This window comes from Larimichthys crocea, chromosome XIX (genome assembly GCF_000972845.2).
Source record: "Larimichthys crocea isolate SSNF chromosome XIX, L_crocea_2.0, whole genome shotgun sequence".
NCBI classification, from domain to species: domain Eukaryota; kingdom Metazoa; phylum Chordata; class Actinopteri; family Sciaenidae; genus Larimichthys; species Larimichthys crocea.
Genome location: NC_040029.1, coordinates 7,660,360 through 7,687,296, shown reverse-complemented (window position 1 = coordinate 7,687,296; position 26,937 = coordinate 7,660,360). Strand labels below are relative to the sequence as shown.

The 26,937-nt window shown below is 43.7% G+C and overlaps 1 long non-coding RNA gene across 7 annotated transcripts in view; it reads right to left on the bottom strand.

Annotated features, from left to right (window-relative positions):
- The window catches only part of LOC113748304 (uncharacterized), a 62,609-nt gene that overhangs the window by 8,718 nt on the left and 26,954 nt on the right, over nucleotides 1-26,937 (bottom strand). The window lies entirely within an intron of this gene.

Here is a 26,937-nt window from a genome sequence, read left to right as displayed (position 1 = left end):
TAGGTACAGCTTATGAGAGACGGTCACTTTTCTAATTAGAAAAATCATAAAAACGACTTACTGGTGACAAACTCCATCTAAACTGAGACGATTTGGGTTACGGAAGAAGCTGAAGAGAGATGAATTCAGCTCGAGTTCCTGTGACGGTAAAGAAAAACTAAACTAAAAACAACTCGAGACACAAGATCGCCTAAACAAGTCGGTCCAGACCAAATCTTTCACATTTCAGCGACCACTTCCTGTCTGGACTATAATCAGTAAACAAAACCAGTTATGCTTGTGCAATCAATAAAGCTAATTAAAGCATCGATATGTCTGTTCACACTGAACACGTTCTGTTTTTACAGGATTATAGGAAGTTATCACCTAAACCGAGACCAAGTCATGACCGAGACCGGAGTGTACAGAAACCCAGACACGACTTTGAGGGGTCAAGACTGAGATCAAGGTATTGCGAGACCAAGACCAGACAGTGTAAACCCTCCTTAGGTAGCTAATATTCCACAAATCTCTCTGGGTGACAGGTGGTCCCAGCTGTCTCAGGATTTACACACTGTTTTCTTTTGGGCGCCGTTTTGCAGATGAACTCTTTGTAGTTTTAGATTTAGAGAATATTTGGCTGATGTCTCCTCTCAGACAGATTCTTCTTTTTCTTCTTTAGAGACCCTCACATGTTGTGGGTTTGAAATAAAATCCTGAGATATCTGAAACCGCAACTAGACAGAGTCAAAGCAGTCATTTCCAGTCAGTACCAAAAACTGCAGTTCCTCAAATGTCCACTTGAGGCTGGCTCCAGAAGTGAGTCAGTCTCCATAAGTCCCCATGTTTCACAGCAGAAAAAAACATGCTTACAGCCTGGTACAAAAAACAGTTTTGGTCTCTATAGCTAATTTAACTGTACTGAGGGTGAATTTATATACAACTCACCTGTTCAGATTATATTAAGGCTTAAAGTTATGCAGGATTAACAGCGTGGACGCTTTTATTGACAGGTAGATGGCTTGTTTGAGCATCCAGGCATCATTCAGCCCGCCTCAGCTCAACAGTTTAAAATATTTCACAACATTAGTTTTTACAGTGCACTTCCAGCTTGTTAAATGTAAAGAAAGCCAAATAAAAAGCATGGTGGCGGGTGCACTTAGGTGGAGTGGAAAACACACACAAGCAGTGGAGTAACTTGGGCTTTCTGCGACAGCAGATAAGAATGGGGTCGACCCCCCACGCGTCCCCATCTGTAAGGAAACCGGGCGTCCAGGAAACCAGAGATTTCCCCAATCAAAAGTTCCATTAACCTGGAGCACCGGGAGCTAATTGAGAGCGGGAGAAGGGTGAGATGTATCACCGTGTCATTTCAGCCGCTCGGCTCGCCAACGCGCCGGCGTCAGCACGCGTCATACGGTGACACGCCTGACATATTTGTAATTATCCGGGATAATAAGAAACGAAATGCGGGCAACAAAAAAAAAAACAGCCGAGTGTGAGGGGTGATCGTTTCGGCTGGACTCCTCGAGGAAAAGACAATGAGCAGGAAGCTCCAACCTTTGATAACCCAGATCATGTTTTAGGCATTAGCAGACGCATAAGTAGTGAAAGAAAAATCCACAAATCTGCATTACTGTTTTGAAGATTTATGAATCTCAACTTCACACATGCTCTTTGGTGGTGGGAGATCACGAGTTCATTATGTTTTGCACCGTTTTCTGATGCTGGTGTCTCTCTTATCTCCTCGAGAGGGTGAAAGATATTCTAATCTGTCGCCCCAATAGCCTTAAGCCCTGGTACGGCGAGTGGGCCAACTTTTGTTCCACATAATCCCTCCACCCCAGCGAGGGGAGGTCATGTTTGTCAAAATGTGGCGAAGTGAACATGGAATTTTTTTTCTCCCCCTTTACTCCTCCTCCTCCTACTTCTCCTTCTTCTCCCCTGGTTTAATTTGGAATTAAAAATGCATGCGATTTTGAACTTTAGATCTCTGGAGAGAGCCGTAAACAAGTATGAAATTAAGTGTCTTTTGAAAATGCTGCGGCGGGGACGTGAATCGAATCGAGGCGCCCACATTATTCGGCCTTGGTGGGCTTCAGAGGGGGGCGACCGGAGTGGCCTCTCGAGTCAGATCACTCCGAGTTGGTCCATATTGACTAAAACCAAAACACCCCTGTGGAAAGTGCTGATTTGAACGCTGGATGTGATTAAATCTGAAGAACTCTGGCTTCATTTAGGTGTTTTTGTCCACTTAACATCATCTTAGAGCTGTTAAAATATAAATTTGAATGAAATCAAGGTTACGTATCGAGTGTAGGTGCTTATAGCATACACAGAGTGCAAAGTCCCACTAATTTACACACTGCAAAAACATTTCTGAGCTCTGTTTTAGCTCCATTTTTGGTCTCCACCAACTCCTGAAGGAAATATCTAGCTCGTTAGCTGCTAAATACTCCACTGTGTTCACCAGGTAGCCTCTAGCTGTCTCTGTTGGACGGTCGCTGCTGAGCAGGTCGTGTACAGGAGATTTTTTGGAACTTATTCTATGAAAACGACACCACTGGAGCAGCGAGAGCAAACCAAAACAGATTTTAAAAAAGGCAGATTCAGGTGATAAATCTCTGGTTCAGACACTACTATATTTATGTATTTACATATATTTCAGTTTGACGGCCCGGGTTTACTTCAGGACCAAAACCCGAGACGAACAACGAACACTTCATATATAAATGTCGACTTCCTGCGTTTGTCTTAATTCCATACAGCGCAGCTAAAACTACATTTCCTTCCTGCGATGGTGTCCCAATATTTACACCTTTTTATGAGCTCCGCTGCTCTCTGCTCATTAACAGCAGCAACATTTGTCCCTCTTTAATAGCGGGTCGTGGCGAGGTCACGGAGCACCTTAAGTAAAAGACGACATCCTCTTCTCCCTCAGGCCGCCGAGAGCGAGTTGTTAAGCAAATCTGCATCGTAATAGGCGATTAGTATTCATTTCTGTGCCCTAATTCCACACGCTGAATCCTGGTGCGACTTCACAGTGATTAGGGTTTCTCGACGTTTACGTTCTTTGGTAAAAAACAAGAAGGCAGACGAGCCTCTACATCCAGAGGAATCCTTCAGTGATGCTTTGAGCAACTTTGAGGTGCTAAGCAGGTCTCCTAACACGGATTCGACTGAGCTTTTAAGAGTGTCCAGCCGCTCTGTGCTCACACAGAGGCCAGACTGTGCGTTTCGATTGCATTACATCTCAGGTATTCAGCTCAAGCGCCAGCGATGAGACCTACGGGGGTCAGGGGCCACGATATTATCCAGCACAAAGTGATTAAAAAATAGATTTAGGTGTCAGGAAATCAGTTTAGTAAGGCGTTAAGAATGTTTTGCCTGTTTATAGGAATCAGGAATTAGTTATAGCTCTTCAATTTAACGGCTCTTAGACATGCACGATGTGACAAAGCGTTGCGTGTACAGGAGCTAAACTGCTGTTAAAACCTGGATGCACTCATCCACACCCTGTCTTTACGTCTCGACACGGACTTCAACAGGACTGTAACTCTGTTTTAAAGTCGGAAGGAGTTAGAGGTCACAGCATCGAGACAAAAGATGTAAGTAGTCCTGTGTTACGATGAAGAAAATATTTAAACGAGAGCCAGAGATCTTTGAGTAATACTGGATGATGTCACGTCTATCCGCAGACTATAATCTTAAAATTAATCCAAGAATTAAAAGGATTCGTGTCCAGAAACATTGGCGTTTTATATCCTTTTATTCTGTTTTTCAAGGTTTTGAATGCTTATAAATCACTTTTATGTACCGCTGTGTATGAATAGAGCTCTACAAATAAATCTGCCCTGCCGTAACAACTCAAAAATAAAGTTTAAATGCTGTAAAGTGCAGCCATTTCAGCCAAACTGACTCAAACTAATCTCCAAAAAAAATGAACCAAAGATGATTAGATGCTCGTATCAACATAGCTCGCTGACATCAAGTATTCCTGCAATATCAGGAAGACAACTAAGCAGTAAACTGGTCTGTTATCGTGATCGAGGCCGTGCCAGCTCTGTAAAAAGCGGCTAAGTAACTGACGTTCGTCTTTTACCAAACAACTAAACTTTGTAACCTCGCCGTTGGAGGCCACGAGGCGGTGGAGCGAGCAGCTGAACTGCTGCAGTCATCTATTGGAGCGAGCAGACAGCTTGACCAGGGGAGCAACCCCCGGATGACGGATGGCGTGCGGCCGGAAACGAGCGCCTTTATCAGGCCGCATTATCCTCCAGTAGCCGATCCAGACAGTCCAGATTTTTATCGAACTGTATTGGATTTAGTAATTTCCTTTTCCAAGATGAATGGATTGAGATACGGAGGTGGTGGTGGTGGAGGAGGAGGGGGGGTTGCTTATTGTCTGCAACCCCCGGGGTGATTATTACTTATGATCCATTTAGTATTTGGGGCCCTTGTCCCGACACGTGCTGGTTATTACTCTGCTTCACCTTTCTGTGAAACACTTTGATGCAGCAGAGCGGATTTAATGCCGCGCAGCTTCGACCAACAAGAGCTGAGAGATTGAATAAAACGAGCTGACTCAGTGCAGATTACCTGGATTACACACTCAGTGTCCACTTTATTAGGTACACCTGTTCAGTGCGATCCAATCTACTTTGAGCAAAAGAAATACAGCTAATACTTCACACGTGACGGCATGTAAGGAAAGTTTGGAGGTCACTGGAGTTTTCAAAGGTTTAATGAGGTTGAGATGATGTTCGTCTATTTTTGATGGATGCCACGTCAAGCAGCAGCGAACAGATCGAGGTGGCTGAAAGTCAGAGAACGCAGAGACGGCATAGAGAAGACGGTTGATTTTCAAAATAAAACACCCTGTGCAAACTTCCGGTCATAAAAACAGTGCAGTGGGGTCCAGGCACAAGACTCATTGACTCTCCATGTGGATAATGAACTTGACTCTTGCAGGATCTTGGACGTGAATTTCAAGGACTTTCAAACTTGAATTTTTGATTTTTTAGAAGTGTTCCCCTTTCCCTGCAGGTCTGTTTTACAAAAGAGATCATAATTCTGATTAAATAAATATCGACAGGCCCTTTTCGCGCAGCCTCATCCACTAACAGCGCCATTAGGCGGTTTGGATCAAAGTGTTCACCAAATGGCATATGTTCTGTTCTCCCACCTCCTCTCTTCACTCACACACTCACTCTTTCTCCGTGTGAACACACAGACGGGGGAAGCACCTTGCGCCGATGAAAGCTGTGTCAGGTAATTTCACACTCTCACACGCGTGCAGTCATGTCGGCCTCCCCCGAGCTAACTCATTACCTGTCTCAGCCGCCGAGCGCGGCGCAGGATGCACCTTCTGGAGACGCTGGCGTTAAACAAGCTGCGCAGAAGGAGGGGTGGTGGTTGGTTGGTTGGTTGTCACGGGGAGGGGAGGATTTGTCGTACTAAACGTGGCGGCGAAAAGCGACAGTAATGCACGGACTGAAACGGTTCATCCTGATCCTGAGGGGCTTTTTGGGGTGGATGGTGGAAAAAATGCAGGGTGACAGACCTGAACATCCTCAAACGGGGGCTAACCCGTGCAGGCAGCTCCACTCACCTTGTAGCGCCAACGCAAACAAGAGCGAGGTTGAGGAGGTCGGGGGTCTGGGTTCACCTTCTGCAGGCTCAGGGAGAGCAGACAGGGGAGAAATCAAAGGCCAGGCCCCCGCCAGCTGTTTTTCTCCCTCTGTTTTACTCTCTGACAAACGTGCCCCCTCCTCCAACACCAACGCCACCCCTACAACCTCCCTGCCACGCGGGAGCTGTCAAAGGGGGGGAGGACCGGACCTGCCAGCATGCATCTGGCTGACAGGCGACTGGGAAGGTGCACTGCGAGCACACGTCACAATCAATAACCCCCGCTGAGAGCGATGGACCGGGGGTCTGTGTGTTTTTATTTCTGTACAGGAGGGGGGAGGAGGCGATGGCGACGAGGGTGGTGGCGTTGACTTGTCACCTAACAACACGCGCCCGCTCCAGGGGGTTTGGGAGTTTGTTTTGAGAAAATACATATGCGGCGTGTGCAGGCGAGCGTGCATGCATGAAGAGCGAGTTTTGGAGGTGTGATACGTGATGTGATAAACTGCAGGTCAGCGCTTGGTGGGAGGGAACAAAAAGGAGGGAAGACGAGAGGATGCGACAGAGTTTTGGGAAACATAATAAGACCCTGATAGTAAAAATATCCCACGTGCATTAACATGCAGTCACTGCTCGCTTCCCACAGCGCTCCCAAAGTGGGGCTTCGCAGTAAATCGCAGGATACTCGATCTGCGGGGTCATAAAATGATTAACAAGACACGAGACTTGATAAAAATGTGCTGCTGCTCCACAAATTTGGTTTATTTTTCTGTAATATTTGTTTTTTGTTGTGAATTACTTGATAATTTGACGTCTCCTCGATTGTTTGAGAAGGAAAATATCACTCTAAACAAGGGATCGCTAAAGAATGGGCAAAATGGTTGGAACCAAACTGGACACAAAGACAGTGACATCTCCCAGGTAGGTCAAGATCAGAATCAAGGTGCATCATGGAAAATGTAGGATTTTGGAGCGTGTGTGTCGTGGCCTTTCTAGGTGATTTTTCGAAGCCCGCAGCAGCCCAGAAACGGCATAGGGACTTTCAAAATAAAACACCCCGTGCAAACTGATCCTAAAAACAGCCAAAAGGGAAACAATTTAATAATGTAGCACGACCAAGAAACAATGACCAACAATGAGCAAGTTAAAGTCTGGTGGGCAAAACGCTTGACGGACCGAAACAGCGTCAAGGCCGTGATGTGATGGAGACGTGTCCGGTTGAGTTTTGCCGTAATACTAAAAGTGTAATAACTAAAAGTTACGACACACAAAAAACACAGCACTCAAAACGAGAAGACACTAAGTCAAATGTTGATGTTGAGACAAAGTCTTTATAATTTATATTATTTTGACTTGGAGGCCTCAAGATGTTGACCAACTTTCAGACTTTTTTTGTTTGTATCATTTGTAACTTTAAACGTCTTGACAGGACTGGGCTTCCATACATGACTTCCTTTTTTTTTTTGGCCTTGCATTGTTCAAAATTTCAAGACGCTGCAGGATCTGGTGACTTAAAGTCTAAAAATATACGGTCTGGCCTTCAAAAAACCTGAACAGAACCTGAAACCTGGGAGACTTTTCAGGTTCATCAGCTCTTTAAAGGCTGCTGTTCTGTAAGGAGAAACTGTGCTGTGTATGTTTGCATGTGTGATTATGCGTCAGTGTGTTTGTGTGTGTGTGTCTCGCGAGGGAGGTGGAGGAGCGGGAGGAGGGGGTGTTGATCAATTGCCTTTGCACTTACAGTCAACAGCCCGGGCCGCGGCTAACACGCTGGAAGATCCGTTACGATTCCTTCCCAGAAAAAGGGCAGAAGAAGAAGAGCGAGCTGCCGCTGAGACGAGGCATTCCCGGCACATCCAAGCGGCCGTAAACAGATATAACAAGTTCCCTCCATCGTAAGATGAGAGAATGTCAATGGGGCCTGACACTGAGACACCCGACCGCCGATCAATCGATAGCTGACATTACACCTCGGCACGTCAAGCCTCTTCAGTCACCAGTATTAAAGTTTTGCATTACCAATGAGGTCCTGCTGCTCCTGGCTTTTTCCTCCCCCGTCCTCCTCCTCCTCCCCTGATAATTCATGTTTACCAGTGCTGCTTATATTTTGAAGGGTGATTATCCAGTCACATCAAAACCGTAATGAACCTCATTTCACTTGCAGCAAGTAGTATTAGGAGGTTTTTCTCTTTTTTTTGTTTAATTTAGCAAATGAAATCTAATTTTTTAGAGATTTCAACAGAAACCCGAGCTGATTAAAGCGATTCTTCTGGTGTGTTCGAGCCACAAAAAGACAATTTCTACAGCGTGTGCGCTCGTCTATGAGATGGAGATGGTCGGTCATGGCTTTTGGAGGCGTCACTTCGACTTTAATCCGACAGTGTCCTCTTCCTTAAGGTTTTCGAAGAGCTGACAGATTTTCCTAACCGGGCAAATTAACTGGCTTTGATACCTCGCTCATCTCCTCCTAAAGCCAATCAGAACATGTTTACCATCACGGTCAGAGAAGGGGAGAAGTTTTAAATGTGTGTTTCATTTAATCTGGTCTCTGATGTGATGTGGTCCCATCATTGGCGAGAAGAAATAGGCATCCTCCGCAAGCTCGCCGTGCTTTTAATGAAGCGCCGAGCAATTATCAAAGCCACCCGGCTATCGATCCTCCCCTCTCGTGCGAGGTCGGTCGGCCAGACACCGGATTTTTAAGTCACTTTTTCAGCTCGGGTTCATTATGAGGACCAGGCACCATGAAAATGCATGTCAGGATTTCAGCCCTTGTCTCATTTGCCATGGTTTTGCCCCTGAGTCTTGGCTGCAAAGGGAGAAGCGAGGTGACTGTGTTTGTATTTTTGAAGTCAAGATAGTCTCACAAAGATAGAAAGGTGAGGGAGATGAGAAAGGTTAGAGTTCAGAGCAAGTGCTCTCAGATATTTCAGCAAGACAGCAAACATTTGATGTTTCCTGACCTCGAAGTAGCGTGACATTATCATATCGGTATGAAACCTCTCCTGGAGGATTTCAGATTGGATAGTTGGGTGTATCAAGCGCTGACTTTGACAGGTATGATCAGAAAACCTTTACTCAATACAGCTGTGTCCATTTTCAACAGGTAGAGCCTCCATCAGAGGCTGAATCTGCACCTTCTTCCTCAAATTAAAGCAAACCTTTGATGCTTTCAAGTGCTTTAGTCAAAGTAAAAGGATCTAGATCATGAACAGGTAGTTTGTCCACTAGAACTTGGTAATCTGGGGCTAGATGTTTGTCACTGAGCTCATTGGCTGGTTGCCCAAGGTGGATGGACAACGAGGGGGAACACCACCAAACTGGGATTACTTCAGATTCAGGAAAGGCCCACAACCATCTACCTTCTCAACAATGCCACTATATTGTGGACAATAACAACAAATCACTTTTGCAGTACGACCCGTGCATGACGGTGGCAAACTATTCCATATTAAGGGTAAATACATTCATGAAACTTTTATTTTCCTGCAACACGCTGGGAGTACCAGCATGTAAACAGTTCGCAGCTGCACAGAGGATGGTGGGATACTGAAAGCAGCAAAATTCAGCAGAGAGATGCTGCATTTCTTAGCATTTGGAGGAGCTGTGGGATTGCGACAGGCCTCATCGACCTGTGATGACATTAAGTCTGGAAATGTGTGCAAAGTAAACTTGTCATACCGTGGCAGCATACAATGTATTCCGTGTTTTATGACTTGAACATCTGGGACTTGTGGATCATTTAGCGTTGATTTTTTTAATTCAAATAAAGCGACATACATGTGTTTCTTTGCATTTTAGCTTCGGTTAAGTTAGACTGATGCAGGGTTTGGGTTCAGACACGAGTTCGGTAACTTAGTTTGTCCCCATAAGATCCCCATAAATCTAGTAAAGGAAACATATCTGTGTGTTCGTGTCAGTGAGGGTGAGAAGTGTGTGCACGCTGCACAGTATACGCTACACATCAAGGGGAAGTGGAGAGTGATCGAGTTGCAGAGTTGGTGACTGCATGAACGTGTGCATTTGTAGGATCACACACACATTTATCCCTTTGCAAATGTTTAAACGTGGAGTGGTGGGGGAAAAAAAAAAAAGTTGCAATAGTGAAATCCATCCAGGATACAAGAGCCGTTCCCTCGGCATGTGGAGCTCTCCTTCACAGCCTGACCGAGGCAATAAAACTCTGACTCAGTCTCGTGAAATATGCTGCCGCGTCGCTGCGGTCCGCTGCTCCGCTTCCAAACACATCAGTCCGTATTGTTACAGCGCTCTGTTTACCTTCGGGCCCCGACGCTCTTCATTTTTGCATCGCCACCTGTCACCGAGCTCTCATTTATAACGCGAGCGGGTTCCTTGCCCTTCCAAACAATGCCAGAACTGTGAAACTCTCTGTTATATTTATACCAAAAAGAAATATAAATATTTGAACTAGCGTTTAATGGGGGGTTTTTGTGCATTCCATCATATCGTACACAACCTCAATTGTTACCTTGGATGAATCGCCGGGTTGTATTTACTTTGGGGTCTGCGTGAGTGATATCCGCATCGATGCTGTTTGCCATATTAGTGAGCTAAGACCTGAGGCTCTCCAGCTGAACTATTGCGGCTGTGTACACAATTTAGATGAAAATCCTGTTTATATTGCAAAAGAGGTGTATTTTGTAAGCCCCCCCACCCCACCCTGCTGTATATTTAATTGTGAAATATTTCCTGCTGCCCCGTCGCGGCCAGGCCGGTATGTCCTGATGGCCTAATATATCCCAGGATGCACCTTCAGCTGTAAATTCATGTGTCAAAACGTTTGGTAAAACTTTCTAATATGGCATACTTCACATAAGAATTCATAAATTTGGGATTTATTCACGTTAATAAATTATTTTTATGCTTTTTAGATCAGTAATGAGCCAAACCTGAGGTCTTATAAGGATTTAAGGTTATAAGAAGGTCTTCTCATTCACCATGGGTATTTTCTTTTTGACAGTTTTATACAGTTTATTATTGTTTAAAAAGGTCCAGTGTGTAAGATTTACTGAGTACTTATTGGCAGGAACCAAATATAATATTCATAAGTATATTTACATTCATGTATAATCACCTGGAAAGAAGAATTGTGTTTTCATTGTCTTAAAATAAGCCCTTTATATTAGATTATGAACTTTTGCAATCTATGCGAGTTGGGCAGCCAGTACCACATAAATGGTGGGTGAGTATTTATTCGGTTGCAATCTGCAACTTCACCGCTACACTGGACCTTTATAAAAAGGTAAAGCTACATAAAAGCTTCCCAGAAATGTGACCAAGCTGAGGAAGATTTGCTTCATGCACTAAGGTACAAGAAATTTAAAACCCAACAGAGCTCACATCTGTTCTCCTCTGGACTCAAAACTCTAAAATCCTGGATAACACGACTGGCAGAAGTATGGGATGTGGGTATATAATTTGCAGATTATTCAAGTTACCTGATTTGTGTTCATATCTTGTTTTGCATTCTTTACTCTCATTGAAATGAGTCATGATTTCCACTCCACATAAGTCTGTATTACTGCTGTGTGCGTGCTTCCCAATACAAGGGATGTTTTAAGGTCTCTGCAGGTCTACTTGCCTCCTAATAAGAACGTCTATATTGGATGATTCTGCAAAATCCTGGATTAGATTCAGTGTCAACATTTTAAATTATGTTCTTTCTACGGTTTCTTTGCGTGGCAATAATGGTTTGGTTAAGCTTAAGGCAGATGAACGATGATATAGTCAGGGTTAGGTGAGAAAATAGTCACGGTCAGTAAAAAGCAAATGTCGGTGGCGAATGCCAGTCTCCTCCATAAAAGTCAAACTGCAGAGTCATCCAATATGGACGTAATTCGAAGGGACACTGGGCTGAGAACCGACCCAAGAACAGAGTCGAGCCAAGTCAAAATTACATCCAGTCTAATTGGGTCTTGTAGGCTGCTGTTCTGTTTGCCACGGTTCCGTGTCTTTAGAGGACAGACGGAGATTTTAAACTGTGGAAACATATTGGGAAAAATGTATCGCCATTATTTGCTTGTTAATTGGTGGATCGTCATGCTGCTGCCAGTTCTCTTTCTGTTTGGGTCAGCCATATTTTGGACTGGGTCTAATTATCTCGGGTATGTTTTCATCTGGTTCTGACTGCCCTCAGATAGTTTCCAGATTTAAGTTTTGTTCCGGTCAGTTTTCCACACAGTCGAACATTTAGGACCTGTGAAAGTCTTCAGCTTAAAACTTTCCTTTTCCAAGTGTGGGTCGGAGGATGGAGACTGTTGGGTTCTGTACAGATGTAACATTTCCGCCTCAACTTGTTTCATGCACAGTTTGAGCTAATGTCCTCGAAAATAAACCAGCAGTAAGTAAGATTTGTATTCAAGTACTGTTCTGAACTCTAATGGACGTTTTGACGTTTGAAACACTTCACGGCTTATTAGAAAGTCAGAAACTTATGAGCCTTTATCAATGACATACAAACATTTCTAACTTATTAGAAAGTAATTAAGTCGTTTATAAAGAGTTATATTTTTCAAATCGTTACAAGCATTTAGCTCTGCAGCGATTAATGTCATGAAATTGATGCGCCATCAACCTGGCAACCCACAAATTGATCAATTAACTGTACTTTAACACCAACTACAACTTTTTAACTCCCTATAAACAGTTTTTTCTTTTTGACGATGATAAAGTGATATTTTATGCAAGGGCTCCTTAAGATTTATTTAAAGAGGAGCTGGTTTTGATACTGATTGGCAGGATAATTCAGAGCGCGTCCATGGTTACACTGGCCATATAACCCAATCTGGACTTAGAGATTTTTTTGAAAAGAGGCAATTTCAGATTATCACGGCCTGATCTGTGCGGATGTGTCGGCCCTCGTCGCTGTCAACTAACGTGTGGATACGACCGTGGACGCCTTAGGAAAGCACAGATGCCTCATGTTGTCGTTAATCTCCCCGAGTGGCTAGCATCTCGATGGCATCCATATGCAACTTTAATTTCAGGCACTTCAAAACTGCAGAGGGATAAAGATAGCTTTTGAAGATTGCTTTTCATGTTCGCTTGCGTATGTCTGTGGCGTCTAAGTGTAGCGGAGAAGATCTGGACGGTTTCCCTCTTTTGTGGCACAGTTCGGCTCAGAGACAACTTGAAGCGTCTGAAATCGGCGGCTTTAGAGGCAATTTCCTGGTATTGTCTCACGCTAACGAGATAAGCACTTTCTGTCAATCAGAGCTTCTTCCAAAAGGTAACGAGTTTCAACATTGTGCAAAATTACATGTGGTAACAGTCGGCGCTCGATGGAAATAGTAATTTTGTGGAGAGGACTTCATTGAGCTGCCAGCTGTTTTGGACATTTTTACATTCATGCATTTTCTGAACCCAGCAATAAAACATCCAGCTTCCTTCACAACTGCAGTTTTCCCTCCACATAAATATGCTTCTAACAAACAACCATAACATCCATGTTATACGATCCCTATTGTTAACAGTTCTCTTTTAACTTCCATCCAAATCAACTGGCGCTGCTCACAGAGGGCCAGTGCTAAAAGGATATGGAGCTTTCAGATGGCACCTAAGTGCTGTATCGCATAACCAGCGTGCCTTTTTATGGATTAACAGTTTATTCCTTTTGCTGGAGCCACACCAAAGCACCCCAGTCCTCTGTAAAATATACTGCTTTTGGTGAATTATGAGTGTGGCCTTCATCCAAGTGCCTGTGGCCTTCCTGTTTATTTGTACGGCGGCGCAGGTCGGCAGCGAGGTGGGGTCCGACGGATCCAGCTGAGCATGTGTAAACACTCATCCTGGGAGCCGCGGTGAAAGTGGCTATTTTCCTCCGGCGAGGGGATTTTTTTACTGCCCATTGTTTTTAACACAGAATCGACCTCTTAAAAACATTGGACACTCTCTCATGGCTCTCCTGTGGCCCAAAGAGTGCTTTGTATATGCCTATTGACAAAATATTTCTGTGTTATGGCATGTGTATACTGGGACTCGTATAAACTGGAAAAGAAACACGAGTGTGCTGGCGGGAACATCGCGCCCATTTCATGCAAGTGCTCCCTGGAAAGCTCTCTGAATACCAGCTTAAAAAACACTGACCACCTGTGTTTTCCTTCACTGCAAACCTCACACATGCAGACAAAGATCAAGTCTTACCTTTGTGCAAAGTTACTGCTGCACTGTTGCTACATTTCCCAAGAGATAGTCCCATGAAAGAATCAGATATGACCCCTTTTAAGCATTTAAGGATATCAAGAACTGACCAGGCCGAAGAATATTTATATAATATTTACGAGTGATTACATGCCAATCACTGCATTTCAAGACTTTGTGTCTGTACCTTGAAACAAGAATAAAGCAGGTCAATGCACTAGAATTAAGAAAAACAAAAAAAAAGTTGATTTGCTTTGGACAGAAGCTGCCATAACCTCACTTTATGAGCAGACTGTCACTTGATTTGAGCAAACAACACTTTAAAAAGACGAAATGTTTGCAGTGTACCCAAAATAAACCACCAAGAAAAGAAACACGACTTCCTTTTTGGCTTTCAAAACTTTAACCAGAGTTATTGTTCGGGTTGATTGAGATTTAGCGTCTCATGCGCCGCACAGATTTCAATCTTATCAAGCCCTCTCTGCCTAAAATTGACCCCTAAAAGCCCTAATTAAAAGATTTAAATTAATTAATCTTCTCCAATAGAAATCAACTTGTCCCAAGAAATTAGCGTCTGCAACTCAAATCGATAAAGATGAAGGCCGACTTAAACTTTCTGCAATGGTGCGACTGCAGGAGTGTGCGCAGACCGTCTGTGCACAGCCAAAAATACATGAAAAAGAAGAATTTGATTAAAGTAAATCCGTTGAAATAATCTTATTGCACTGGCAGATTTGTGTTGTCTTAAGAAAATGAACTGTCCTCAGCTGAGCTGGATAAGAAAGATGAATTACAGGAGCTTTAATTTGATTAAAGAGTCTAATATTAAAGGATGAATCGAGTCATAACACTTAAGGATGACTACATGAGGCAAAGCTGACACAGTGCATTAACAAAATGGAAGCTACCACTGTATACAGTTGGACACATGGGGGACAAACACACTCTGTAATTGTCTTCGTGTCAGTTTAACCCTCGAGCATAGTCATGGGGACATTTTCAGAGTGACTCTGAGGTGCAACCGGCGCTGTTTTTGTCAACACGACATGGGTCATCCGAAGGCAAAACGTCAGGGGCATCGGAGGCTTCGCCGCCACTCTGACTCAAACGGAAACTCAAACCTTTTCAGACTCAACTGGTGGAGAACGGCCCGCTCATCTGCTGCGACAAACGATGACGGAGTTTGGGGACAAGCCAGAGAAAACAAACAAACAAAAAAAAACAAATCTGTAGGGTGGTGGTTGGAAGAAGAGGATGTTTGAGTGTTGCCACTATGTGAAAGCTTCTCCGGGCTGCCCGTGCACTCTGACACCGGTAGCCAAGTCCTGGAGGCCTCGACCGTCAGGGAGGAGTGTGTGTTTTGTTGCTGCTGAAGGGGTCTGTGAGCAGGATCCAAGCCAGGGTCAGGGGGTTAGCTACATGTCCTAAAAGCAAACTGTAACCTACTTTCACCCAACACACACGCACACACACTACAGTGAGCCAGTCAGACATCCTGCCACGGAGTCCACTCTTGACGTTCTGTATGTTTTGCAAAGTCAAAAGGCCACAAAAGAGAAGAGGTAGTTGGGCAAACTTTGGGGCATCTACCAAAGTGCCTCAGAGTTCCCAGAACGCTGTTGGTTTCAGTGTGGGTGGCTACAATCACTCAGGCCTGCAGTGTTAGTGTAATTTGCATAACCGCAGCTAAAATATACATTTTACATACCAAGACCCTGAGATGGTGTTAAACTGCGAATTCGATTTTAGGTTTAAAATAGTCGGATTTACATTTGATTGAAAGATTGGAGAGCTCAGGAAAAACGTCCCAACTTTTAAAAGCGCTGCTCGGACAATTTAATAATACACGACCAACAAGTTGATGGAAGAATCAAAGCCGCAGATGCAAAGATCATTTGAATTTCAGCCCATTACGGGGGTCAAGCTCCAAAAACCCTAAATCCTACATTTCCCATAATGCCACTCTTTCATTAGTCCCTCTCTGCTAAACTCTACATACTCAAGTGTCATCGTTTGAGTAATTTACACCAGAGTAACCACAAAAGTGAATACATTTTGATGCCCAGTCTGTTTTGCAAGTAAAACTACGTGTTTCGTCAAAAGAGATCGATAGATTAAGATGCAGAAAACAATGTTCCTCCATATCCAAGTCCTACAATTTGAATGTCCAACTATCCACGTCAAGAAGCTCCTATGACTTCTGTTCTCTAGAAGAACTTTACATGTCCTGCATTTGGAAAAAAAAGTTGTCCAGGCAGCAGTTTTATTCCTTCTGAAACCTATTTGGCAAACCAAATTAGTCGTATATGAAAGCATTTTGTAGGAGTTAAAGTTTCTTTCCTACGTGCCGCCTTGCTGCTGCCCCGCAGGCTGCCGACCCTCCTGCTAACCTCAGTGCAGCATCTAGTCGATGCAAACTAACCAACACGAACACACAGAGAGACACGGCTGGCCTGTAGCACCGAGAACAAGATCTGCTCCGCTCAGGATCATCCTGCTCCGTCTTCTCTCAACGACTCGCTGCCGGTTTGAAGTTTGACTCTGAGGCGCGTCACAGATCTTATAGGGTTTGAAGTCGAGAGCCGCGGCACCGACAAGTACCCGCTTCTCCTTTCACCTCGAAGGGTTTCTACCCCCAGAAACAAAGCAAACGGATATCGTCAAGCATCTTCCAGATCAAGCAGAAGGAAGGAAAAACACAGCATCTCCAGGAGGCAGACATGGATTCCTTTTATGGTTGGTTAGGATCAGTGATCACATTAAGGATGATGCTGTTAAAAATCTCCCTCAGACCTGCTTCACTGCTTTTTCTTTTAGGCCTTGAAGCTCTTCTATACTGCTAAAAACATGTCAGTACAGATAGAAGTAAAAAAAAAAAAAAAAAAAGCTCATATCTTGTTCTCGTTTCTGTACATGCATCAGAAACTGACGAGCTGTTTGTGGTCAGTCAGCGAGGACGAGAGAAAAGACGTGACCTTACATTGCGTCTTCAGATTTTCAATTAAATCCTGTTTGAATTTCCTTAAAGTTCTTCTCCTCTAACTTGGGGAATAAAAAAAAAACTAATTTAATGTCGCCTTTTCTGGAAATAAGCTACTTTTAACTTTTAAATAGGAGTTTCTTCCACCTCTTTTAAGAGTATTTGTACTCGAGTATGACGTTTCTATAATCTTCCATCCTCAGTCCACTAATTGGCACCAATTAACCAGATGAAATGTCCTTCAACACCAGGTTGTACCATTTTTATTTTACTTTAATTTTTTCCTGTCAAACAGTCTCACAAGTTTAAATATTCGATTTTTCCCAAACTCCACTCCGCTAAAAACAACTACTCACAGACCACTCCATCTTATGAGAATCACAGCTATCCATAATGCATATGTACTCAAGCTCAATCTGTTTTTTGAAACTTTGGGACCTCGACTAGAATTTAAAATAAAAGTTGGGACTCTGCGGCACCGACATGCATTTGTTACAGAAGTTCCTAACTCAGTGTCCTCATTAGCTTTTCCCCGAGAACTTTCTGTCCAACCGTTGATGATGATAAACACTAAGTGAACCACGGGTCAAGATATACCATACATAAAGATTTTTAATAATTTTTAGAGGGGCAGTCGTCATAGCTTCAGTGTAAAGATCACACGAAATAAGGAGAAAGGAACACAAAACAGGGAGGGTGTCGATCATAATCAGTGCAACCTCACGGCCACCAGATCGCGAGTCAGGATTTCTTTGTCCGACCAAAAACAGAGAAGTCAAAGTCCAACAAAGCTGCTCTGAAAGAATGAAGCAACTAAGATGTGGAAGATAAATAAGGGAGATGAGAAATGGTTGGCGATGATCCAACCGCTGCTCTGAATCAAACTTGTCAAAGTGACAGTAATTAAATGACAGAGGGGGTCGACCCAAACCTCAGCCATCCGATCAGGCCTCGTACGAAGTCATTTGTTGAATATTTGATCAGAGATGCTTTTTACTGTGATTTGTAAATAAAGTGGCTTCAGCTCATTCTAAAACCGGATATATTAGCATGGATTTGCATCCTGTCAAGGCTCACACAGCTGCATGATGTGGATTTGTTTTTGTAGCTACATAAAGACGCATTGGCAAAACAAGCCATAGTTTCAAAGTTGGAGGTTGTTTTATTCATGCCGCTTCAAAAAACGCAGACAGAGGAGTCTGCTGGAAGCTCTCTGACATGGCGGGAAGTCAAGCGAGGAGAGATAAGGGCTGTATAGAGCAGCAGGAGAACATCAGATGGGGGAGAAATAGTTGAACAGTAAACCACAGGATGCACCGCCGGAGACAAATATTTCATCAGAAAAGTTCCCAGATCCAGGCTGGAGGAGATTCGGATGCTTGTGAACGCACCCCGCCCTCGGTTTGTCTTTGCCTCGCCTTGACACTGCAAGCTGGTAAATATGTGTTTTCCTCTGCGGTGATTGGAGATGGGTTTCACCGCCCGGAATAAATCATTGTCGCTTCTGAAAAGCAAATACAGAGCTGTTGCTCATCTTATTGACAATGTAGAGAGACCGGAGAATAAATAAAGAGGAAAAAAGGGAGGAAATGAAGGCGGCTGCCCAATCATGACGCCTGCTTAAGACCTCATTGCTTCTGAGTGCTACTTTACTGTTGTCGTATTTTGACTGAAATCTTAATGCAATGAGGATTAAAGGGATTACAACATAATCTTGAATAATCCAAAGTGCCACGGACGGAGGAGCGCTTGTAATAACGGCGTAAAACCCATCCGGAGGTCTGACAACATTGTCAGTCACGGCAAGGATTAAATATTTGCGGGAAAAACTTTCGACTAATGCCCGCAAACCATCGTGGGGGGAGAAAAAAAAAAGAAGCACAGGGGCCAGAAGGCAATTTAGTAATTTAAGAGACATATAGCACCTCTGTAAGTGCTGGCCAGCCTGCTGCCAGGACAAAGCCCAGGCAGACGAGGGGGAGACAGGCTTTTTAAGCAGATTTACTCCTCCAATTTTTGTTTTTGATCAATGCTCAGTCAGGTTCATTACACATGTAAAGCACAGGGGGGGCGGGGGGAAGAGGTTTGAGGAATGAAAATGTTCTCACAACCAAGAATCAATTCTTATTAGGTTTACCGAAATGCCATCAACATGTCCATTAGCTTTCCCATTAATTTATATTTTTCCTCAAGAGCAGGGCTTCCTTGTGTATTTTAAAGGATTATGTAAAGCATCACCAGAAATGATCTTTTGAGCTAAATAACCCATATTCATCGACGTGAACCTGCCTTTAATTACAACCCTTCACTCAATAAGAGCAACGCTAAAATCTGTTTGGGAGGCACATTAGTGGGATTTGATGCAGACCTTGCCTGGATGCTCCCTGAAATTCATGCGGGGCTGATTGAAGTCGTATTGACGCTTAACTCCCCCTCCAACAAGCCAAACCCTTAATTTAACTGAATGAATATAAATTGAGTGTAAGGAAAGCTTTTAGAAACAGAATCTACATCTCGTGTACGGGAATTTGTCTCGTTGAACAAGGAGCAGAGGCACTGACAGCTAAAGTAGTGACAGTACAGAGGCCGGACAACAAAAATACAGACTGTACATGACTTCTATGGCGTATATATGATAAATCTGCTTTATATTGAATATTCAATCACTGTGTGCATTCAGGCAGCAACAAACTGTGGCCGCGGCTGCTGCTGAAGAGGAGGAGGAGGAGGAGAAAGACTTCAGACTTTTATGCTTTGCATCGGATCAGTCATTTTGTGTTAGTGTTGTCGGGTGGAAAGTTGGCACTTCAAAAAAAATGCTAAATTTCACATTTAAGGGTCACATATCTGCATAAATTCTTCTTCTTGATGTTGTTTTAGTGAGTATTAAGCCACATTTCGCTTAAAGTGTGAGGAAAAATACTCTCATTCACAACTCCTTCATTTTAAAGGGATTTTAACATCTAAACCTACCTTCAATATCCATCTAGTAGGTGGTGGATCCAAATCTCTCCAATGCTACACCTCTGATACTTCACAAAAACAGTTAAAGACAATGCTGTGCATTTGTTTTCACCTTAAACAAGGAGCAAACTGCTCCAAAGACACTTACAAATAAGAGGAGAGAGCAACAACAATCAAGGTACAGTGCAACTCTAGGAGAGTAGGTCCTCTCTGAAGAGCTGGAAGTCTTCAGGGGTTTTTGAAGGTGAGAGTGACGCCCCTGCTCTGGTAGGAACTGGTAGGACGTTCCACCAATGAGGGACGACAGACGAGAAAAGTTTGGATTGCCTTAGCGAACGGGTGGCAGAGCCAGGCGTCGTTCATAGCGGAGCACAACATTAGCGCAATTAGAAATCAAAACAAATCATACTGCAAACTCTTCAAAAATCTAAACATTGCAGAATTTTTTGGGAGATTACAAATCAGCATTCACATCCAACACCATACCACATATCTGGACCGAGACCAGGGACCACCTAGAACTATGTGACTAACATCACATACTTGGGTCACATGATAACAACAGAACCAGCTCCAAGAGAGGTGTGATCAGACTGGACTTTGCTGCCTGATGAAGGTTTATTTTCTATAAACGTAGTGCTGACAGTGTGTAGAAATGTTTTACTTTCTTAAGGAAAATCGTCTAGTTCAATAAAGTGAATCTAACTTGAGTTTATGAAGATGCAGGTTTCTAACTAGAAGGTCGCAGTCGAGGTCAACGGACGTCGGTGGGTTCTCCAAAAAGCCACAGAGGTGACGTCTTGAAAGTTGAAATACTTCACTTGTAAAATTCAAAGTTGCTGTCAAGCCGACCGCATGTTTGGCCTTTCTAGTGTTAAATCTGCACATTTCCTGCTTGGTCAATGAGGACATACCCTCTGACTCAGCCTACTGCTGCCCGACTGCCCTTGGGCAAGGCACTTGACCTCAGGCTGCTGTGTGTCCAGCAGCAGAAGACTGGCCGGCTTCCAGTTTGAATAAACTGTAGCAGATAAAAATACTGATGTGCTTTTCCCAACCCTCAGATGATTTAACGCTTTTCAAAATGTTTCATTTGACTTTACTGAAGACTCACGTTACATCTGGGACGAGTTTGGATAAAATGTCTTTTTTTAACTTTAGATAATTTATGCGTTAGTCCTATTTGGCACTTTTAAATACCAACTGTATGCTGGTATTGTTGCATCTTCAAGTTGAATTTGAGTATTTACAGGCCATAGTGGTTCGTTAGCGCTCATTGTTGCTGGGACGACTGTTGTCAGGGTTGTTAAAGTCACTGAGGTCTGGTGTGAACGACAGTGAACGACAGTCGTTAAGGTAACCCGAGGTCTGGTGTGAACGACAGCCGTTAAGGTAACCTGAGGTCTGGTGTAAACGACAGTCATTAAGTTAACCCGAGGTCTGGTGTGAATGACAGTCGTTAAGGTAACCCGAGATAGGGTGTGAACGACAGTCGTTAAGGTAACCCGAGGTCTGGTGTGAACGACAGTCGTTCGGGTCACCTGAGGTTCGTTATGGACAATGGTCGTTGGAGTCACATAAGGACAAGTGTAGACCCTCCCGGACTTGGAATGATATATTAAGTTTATTCTTGACTTTCAAAATAAGAGTCTAGTAAACACTACTTAGACAAAACAATTCCAAATCAAGTTCCTCTTTATAGTTTTACCCAGAGTTTTCAATTGTATTACACAGTATTCAGCAGATTGAGTTTGCCAACTTCATCAGATGTTATATTGATTTATTATTTACTTGTGTGTAAATACACAAAAACTGGGGAAACTCTATTCACTGATGAAGGCCATGAAATACAGCTGAAAGCTCCAGGAGACATTAAAAAAAGTGGACCTTCAGACTTTGTTAAGCTATCAGCTAAGCTGTCACTTATTTGTGTATAAACAGCTGTGTGTAATAAATGAAATATGGTTATCGTCATGTTACATGCTAGATATAATTGTTGACAAACACTTAAAATATGCTTATATCTGCTTACAACTAAACTAAACTGTGTTTTTATAATGTTTATAGATGCTAATAAGGGAAGGGAGGTAAAATGAAGTGTGAACACCAACTCCAATAAAGATGCTCCTTTTAAAAATGTGCCTATTTCACATGCTGGCTCTCCAGTCGTGAGCCATTCTCCCCTGCAATCTCACCCACAGTGCTGCCACCCAGTGCAGACTGCCGTCAACAGCAGCCGTCTCTCAGCAGCCAGCCACTTTCCGTCATGGAAACAGATAACACCCTGGACATGTGTTTTAGTTAGCAACAAGAAGACTGTTTTATAAGCAGGCACTTTACACCAACTCCTCATTTCTCTGAGAAAAAGGAGGGAAAAAAGCTGCCAGGCGGTACAGACAGTTTATTTTTTCTGCCTATAAGCCATAATGAGGTTGTGCCCCGGGGAATCAGTCGAGCGGAATGTTATTAATGCCTCAAAAAAGGAGGAAAAAATCCTCGGCACCTTCTGCGGCCGTGGCATAAAGGCAGGAAAAGACTGTCAAACAATTAAAGTGAAGTGAATTCCCTGAGATGGAGAGGGGGGGAAAGAGAGAGAGAGAAAGAGAAAGAGAGAGAGAGAGAAGAAAAAAACAAGTGGACAGGCCTGGAAACGTGTGCGAGGACGAGGAGAAAAAAAAACTGCTTCCTTCAGGATGTGCAGGAGAAACGATGAGCTCAGCTTTAGTTTAATCAGCGGCGTGAAAGCTATCTAAAGACACTGGATGTTTTTCCACTGCGAGCACATGAGCGCTGAGTTTAGATCAAACAGGGTCAGGAGTCATTATTGTACATTTAACTTTTAACTGTAGGATGTTTTCCTGATGTTAACCACAACCTGAAACACTCGCTTACGGGACCTAAGGAGTCTGATTTGCCCTTCCTGTCTTCTTCCTTCTCAGCAGTTTACGTTGGACATGCTGCCCAAGGCATGGAGCGGTTGACAAGTGGATGCAAATATAATATAATCACATTATTCTGCATATGAGTGTAATGAGGGGAAAGCTCATGAATCCAAAGTGTCAGGTGGCAGACCACCATACGAATTCACAAATTATGGAAATACCAGGCTTTGATTGAACAACGAAACATGTCGGACAAGCCTCTGCTTTATTTAGTTTGTACTGTAACTGTAGCTTTTACATGTCCCGGTGCATCTTTTCAAATCTATAATCTAGAAGTCTGAGTAGCTGCAACTTGTATTTGTGCAACCAGGATCTCTCTGAATCTTTTGCGACATTTCGTCGTGCCAACACTTTTTCTCTGCAAGTCACAAGATCACATGAAAATCCATCTTCTCGAGGTTCAAGCTGTGCACTCATGTCCGAACGACACAAATTTGGACCAATCAAAGCCCAATCAAACTACTGCCTGCTATGAGCTACGGCGTCAGCCACTGACGTTTTCAATCTTCTCCCGACTTATTACATCATAATAATCACCTGCCATTTTACGAACAGTTACTTTCTCACTGGGAAACGTCTTGACATTTTACCAAAAGCTCGAGCAGCCAGGTCTTGCTGAAGGGTACGTTGGCAAAGATGGACACAGAGGACACATTTAAATTGTCCTCCAGTTTAACCTCAGAAATCCAATCTTCTCTCACCGGTCCCTGTAGGTTATGTTAGTGCCACGGAGCTGCAATACAGAGGTGTGTGACACATTTTCATCTTCATTCAAAGAAACCCTGATGACTCCGATTTAATTTGCTTAGTTACATCCTCCCGGCTCGGCCTCCATTGTTTCTCTCGATGTGTCAGGGCGACATCCTCGGCGGAAGACGCTGTCACCGTCAAAGCTCGGTGCCCCACAGCGGGTCGAGACCCCGCGTCTCATTGTCTGTCCTCACCTTTGTGTCTTTGTGTCTTTATGGACTGTCGCATCGGCGGGGTCGCTCAGACATGAACCGCTCTGGCTCGTCAGGGGAAACGCCGCTCAACAAAAACGCGGTTCCCACAGGAAGCCGACAAGATGCAGGGGAAGCATATCAAACAAGGAGAGGTGAGCGCCCGTGACACTTCCAGCAGCTGAGCTGCAGCTGGTGCGTTTAAAAAAGAAAATAATGAGATCCTCAGCCTGCAACGCGCTTGTTTCATGTTGAACTTGATTTGTCTGCGTGAGCTTCACCCTGCCGCTCTCAGGGTTCAGGCTCCCTGGTTTATTCTCTCAGACCACTCCTCAACCTGTTCCACTCCTGACCCCTTAAAAAGACGAATGAATCCCCTTTTCAACATGTTTCATTGTCAGAGCATGCATTGCAATCCGAGTGATGTTTCACTGCTGTTATGATCGAACTTCAGTCATGTGAGCAGTGATATATAGTCGCGACCTCGGCCTCCACCTGCTTTTTCCAGCCGACAGTTTGACAAAGAAGAAACGGGTCGAGAAAAAGAAGAAAACTCATTGGGAACACTAGATACTTGCAGTTTTTGTATGTGGGAGAGTCTAACTTGCAGATATTAAGTGGTATGTGTAAGAAAAACCTTAAAAGAGCCAATCCCAAGCCTGTTTCTGTCCTCTACAAGTCCGGCTGTAGCAGCCTCTGTCGTAATTACTTCTACAGCTTGATAGATTTTTCTTGTTCGTAATGAAGAGCAACTTTTCAAAATGTTGATGTCAAGATTTACAGCATGAAATATCTGATCCTCTTTCAATTAAAAGTTTGAAGACAAAGTCCCTCCATCAAGAGGTGAAATATGACAGAAAACTAGTTAAAAACACTGAAAACTTAAGTTCACAACAAACTAGGCCAAAGACAACAGTCCCTTCAGCTTCTCACTGAAGTAAATTTTGTCCCGAGCGTTGCTTGCTTTCAGGATCTGTACTGGGGCCTCGCTCGTCACACCCATCAACTCAGATACGCTGACAATCCCCTCATTAATTTGAACGGTGCAGCCGGGTTTGAAACGCGAGAAAACCCTTCAGCCATTTCCCTAATGGTCTGCGAGCCGGGCCGACCCGGGCGCAGCCGAGCACTCGCCTCCGCGCTGGAGCAGGGATGGTGTTAGAGGTCCTTTCACTGCGAGCTGAGCAGCCATGATGGCTAACCACCACACCAGAGGCCCCTTTGTCTCTCTTTTTTCCTCACCCCAACACTTTACAAACAGCTAAGCCTGTCACAGTCCGACATCAAGGTTCAGTGGTCTGTCAACATTTACCAGCAGATAAAGACAGAGAGGGGAAAATTCTCAGCCCTGGAGAGCACATCGCCCCGTCCACAGAGTGTGTGTTTGAGAGCCGGAGTGTGTGTGTGTGTGTGAAAAGATACAGAGCGAGTACTTATGTGTCTTTTCTCAGTGACAGCAGCCAAACAGAAAACACTCATGCGGGGAGGAAGACGGCGCGAGTACATTAGAGCCCCCCGCCGGCTCCCTGCCTGCCCGTCGATGAAAAGTGACGATGGAAAGCTCTGACAAATAGGACCGGATCCCGCCTCCCCTGGGCTCAAACCGAGCTGCTTCTCGTTCTTCGCCTTGTGGGTCTTTTGCTCCGTTTTAAAAAGGAGAGAAGGGCTATCACAAGCCTTGCCGGCTTAGATGTGTTTGAGACGAGAAGCCGGGGCAAAGATTTGAGATTCGGTTCTGCGACGCCCATCAAGGGCAACCCCGACTAATAAACAACGAGGGGATTCGACAGAACAAAACAAGCCGCCGCTCTTTGAAACAGCCGTAGTGTGAGGGGGGATTTTCAGCTAATGATCTACAATACAAAACAATTGCTGGGAAATTTGTTTGCTAATTGGGCCACAGGTGACGAAGAGCTCTCTGAAGTTCGTCCAGCAAAACAAATACCTGTGACAAACAGTGCACTTTACAGCGCCGCCCCGCTGTCAGGATACAACGAATAATTCAAGGGGAACTCGTCGTAATTAGGTTGCATTGAGCTGAAAGTACACAGTCATAATGAAGAGTGTGCCAAAAGTTCAGATACATCTCTTGCACAGATACCACAGTTTGGTTTGCAGCTTTCGTCTTCCTTAGTTTGGGCCTCTGAAGGGAAAGGCTTAATACCTTGATGGGATCGTGATTTGATCCCACAGACAAATGAGCAACAATTGAGCCAAAACAGCCTCATACCGCTGTCCGACATAACTACAAATACATAAAAAAGTCCTGTCCTAACATTTATTAGTTCCTGACTCCTGGAAAGTGGGAAAACTTCTGCATCTCTAACCCTATTTGATCTCCTTGAGCTACTTCCAATCATCGAGCCTCGATCCCTCAAACTGTTCGAGGAACACTCTGAACTCCCGACATCCTACTACTTCTTAAAATCAGCATTTTAGACAACGCTGTTCTCCAACTAACAACTTTTGCATGAACTGGAACGTAGGATTAGGAGAGAAATGACTTTTGACACCATCATCCTGTATGGAAGTCATTTTGGGATGTCCACACACTTTTGGCCATACAGTATACGGATATGTACATGTATTCTACCGACTATAGATACTGTAATATGTCTGTATACATGCAGTGCAGTAGAGATTGTCTTAAATACTTTGTACATAATGTTTCTTTGTGGTGAGTGATGTTTAAATTATTTCTCACTGTTCTATAATTCATTATTAAGCCGCATTTAAATTCTATACTGTTCTATTTTTAAATAAAGACATCAAATATCTGACAGCGGCAGACAAAATGCCACGAACTGAAAGAACAAAAGTAATTCAGCTTCATACGAAAACAACAGATTTGATAGAAATAAGACCGGATGACAGTTTTAATAATAAAGTGACAGTTCTTCATTTATAGCAGCTGCTTTTTGTCGCTCAGCTTCTTTTCTGATCCAAACTAAACAAACTTAAATTAAAAGTTTTACTTTTGCACTCTGCTTTTCTATGCGGACACTTCTGCACATTTATTTCATTTGGCTTGTTATCGAGTGTTTGTCTGATTGTGACTGAAACAGCTTAAAGACCGGATGGATGGACGGATGAATCATCAACTATGATTCATTAGTAATGTCACAATAACAGAGGCTCTCGTGGTGATCCTGACGTAATGGTTTGGATTTTTAAGTAAATCTGGTTCATCGATTAAGCAAACTCAGCTAAAAGTCACAAAACTTCCACCGACGATGAAAGATGAGAAAGAACGACGGGAACAAATGTTAGAGGGGGACAGGAAGAAGGAGGCCTGATGGGTTATGTGGTCTTAAACAACTTGTTCTTGATGATTCGGCTC